The sequence below is a fragment of the Morus notabilis genome, unplaced genomic scaffold (genome assembly GCF_000414095.1).
Source record: "Morus notabilis unplaced genomic scaffold, ASM41409v2 Scaffold97, whole genome shotgun sequence".
NCBI lineage: Eukaryota > Viridiplantae > Streptophyta > Magnoliopsida > Rosales > Moraceae > Morus > Morus notabilis.
The window spans coordinates 366,477-369,903 of NW_010357090.1; positions in this window are offsets into that span (position 1 = coordinate 366,477).

The window sequence follows — 3,427 nt, forward strand, 5'->3', positions numbered from 1 at the left end:
AAAAATGCACTACTTTCCTCTCATTCCAAGATTGCAGCATTTATTTATGTCTCAACACACCGCTGAATATATGAGGTGGCACAAGGAACAATGTGTTGAGACGGAAGGAGTCCTTCGACACCCTGCTGATGCGGAAGTGTGGAAGGAATTTGACAAACAATATCCGGATTTTGCAGCTGAACCACGTAATGTCAGATTAGGTCTTGCTTCCGATGGTTTCACGCCGTTTGGTGATATGGCAAATCCATATAGTATGTGGCCAGTTTTAGTGGTGGCTTACAACATGCCCTCTTGGAGATGTATGAAGCAGGCACATATCATGATGTCGACATTAATTCCGGGACGGAAGGCACCGGGGAAAGACATAGACATTTATTTGAGACCTCTAATTGATGAACTTAAAGAGTTATAGGAGAACGGCGTTAGAACGTACGATGTAGTTGAAAAAAAACAATTTACTTTGCGTGCTGTAATATTATGGACAATTAATGATTTTCCTGCATACGGTACTTTATCCGGCTACTCCACCAAAGGATATGAGGCTTGTCCGGTGTGTATGGATGAAACTGCTTCATTCCGATTACAAAGTAAGATTTGTTATATGGGGCATCGCCGTTATTTAAGTCCGGATCATGCTTGGCGTTCCGACTTGAATTTTGATGGGATCTGTTGAACAAGAATGCCTCCCGAATCAAAAACGGGCGAGGAACTATTGTTAGAGCTAAGCAAGCTGTGGGTTCCTATGCCGGGAAAGGATGTAGCAGTTCGTGAAGCTGACATGAAAAAAATTTCAGAAGCTGGGTACTCAAACGACAGTAACTGGAAACGAAAAAGTATCTTTTGGGAGCTCGAGTATTGGTCAAAACTTAACTTGCGTCATAATCTTGATGTAATGCATATAGAAAAAAATATATGCGATAACTTGGTAGGAACCGTGTTAGGAATAGATGGCAAGTCAAAGGACACAAAAAAAGCTCACTTGGGCTTACAAGAGTTGAATATAAGAAAGGAGTTGCACTTGGATGGTAAGGGGAAAAAGCCTCCGGCATGTTTTACATTGTCTACTACGGAGCGGAAAGCTTTTTGTCAATTTTTAAAATCAGTCAAATTTCCCGATGGATATGCAGCAAATTTGTCGCGAAATGTCAACATTAACGATGGTAAAATCATGGGTTTGAAAAGTCATGATTGTCACGTGTTGTTGCAACGACTGTTGCCGATAGGATTGCGGCCATACTTGAAAGACAATGTGTTGGGTTCGATTGCTGAGATGTGTTCATTTTTCCAGCAGCTTTGTGCAAGGACATTGTCAGTAAAGGACTTAGATGCACTACAAGAAGGTATAGTTTACACATTATGTAAACTTGAGAGGATTTTTCCTCCTGCATTCTTTGATGTTATGATCCATCTAGCCTACCATTTACCAGAGGAGGCAAAATTAGCTGGACCAGTGCACACTAGGTGGATGTACCCTTTTGAAAGGTATCACTCTATTTAGTGGATTTATGTATATGTTTAGAGATTTTCCTAATGACGAACATGTGTAATTCTCGGGAGTTATATCATAGGACACTAGGGAAATTGAAGAAATATGTCAGAAATAAAGCTCGTCCAGAAGGCTCGATTGCAGAAGGTTATACTATTAGTGAGGCATTGACGTATTGTTCAATGTACATGCGTGACATTGAAACACAGTTTAATCACCCCGAATGTAATGCAGACAATATTGAACCCCGACCATCCTCATCAATTTTAGTTTTTCATCAACGTGCGAGACTGTTTGGGAAGCCAAAGGCTATTATGTTGACACAAGATGAACGTGAAAAAGTACGTTGGTATATTCTAAATAATATGAAAAGGTCCCAGCCATATTTGGAGTAAGATGTTGATCCTTATGTGTACCTTCTCAATTCCTTTTTAGAATAACGAAATTTAACACATAATCATTGACAGTGAACGTGTTTCATTATTGCGATCCGAAGGCGTTGATCTTATTGATATTCAGCGTACCCAAATATCAACCTTTGCAAAGTGGTTTGGAAATAAGGTAAGACAATGCTTGCTTTCATTTGAAATATGAATTTATAGTGAATGGCGTTCTTCTTAATATCTTACATCAACATTGATGCAGATTAGAGACAAATATGCAGAAGATGATACAACTATCTCTAATGACTTGTATGCTCTGGCAAACGAACCTAACATTTTTGTTCACTCATACCCTGGTTGTATGGTGAATGGAGTGCGATATCATACTAAAATGCGAGATGACAAGCATACCACACAGAATTCTGGTGTTTACGTTGAGGGAGATTGTGATGGGGTAATAAGTGATTTCTTCGGTGTGATTGAGGAGATTTGGGAGGTGTCATTTTTGTATTGGAATAAGGTGATCTTATTTAAGTGTTCATGGTTTGATACTGCCAATGGAAGGATGAAGAAAGAGTATAATTTCACCACCATTAAAACTGATTCATTATGCTTTGAGGATGAACCGTACGTCTTGGTAGATCAAGTGAAACAAGTCTATTACATTAATGATGAAAAGAGAGGTGACTCTTGGAAAGTAGTTCAAAAAGTCAATCACCGTCATATATGGGAGAATGTCTCAAAAACAACAGTTGAGGCTTGTCAAGAGGATGAAGAAGATAACGAGCCTTATCAAGAAGAGTTATCAAATGAGCTTGACATTTCATTTGACACCACAAATGTTAATGAAGCTCCCTTAAATCGTACGGATATTGGGCCACTCGAAATTGATGGTTTCACCATTGATATTTGCATCGATCCCAATGACGAAATTGATGACGAAACAGAAGAGGAAATTGAAACGGAATTCAATGGAGAAGCCGATGATGAAATTGATGGTGACATAGAGGATGAGATAACGAGCCTTATCAAGAAGAGTTATCAAATGAGCTTGACATTTCATTTGACACCACAAATGTTAATGAAGCTCCCTTAAATCGTACGGATATTGGGCCACTCGAAATTGATAGTTTCACCATTGATATTTGCATCGATCCCAATGACGAAATTGATGATGAAACAGAAGAGGAAACTGAAACGGAATTCAATGGAGAAGCCGATGATGAAATTGATGGTGACATCGAGAAAACTGATTCTGCAACTGATTATAGTGATTGATTAGGTCAACTTATTTCAGTTTAACTTCAAAATGTGCATTTGTGATTGTTTGAAGTAGTTGTAAAACTGTGACAAGATTTGAATATACCATACCTCCAATCACTAACTTCTATTTTTATTTTTATTATTTCAGGATATCACTTATGTCTACTCGTAAGAGAAAGCTATCATTTAGTTCTGGTTCAAAATCCAAATCCGCTCCATCTCTACCGGATGTTGACGCATCTCCCCAGACTCCTTCAGTGGCATCTTTAGGCACATTAGGCTCATCCACATCTTC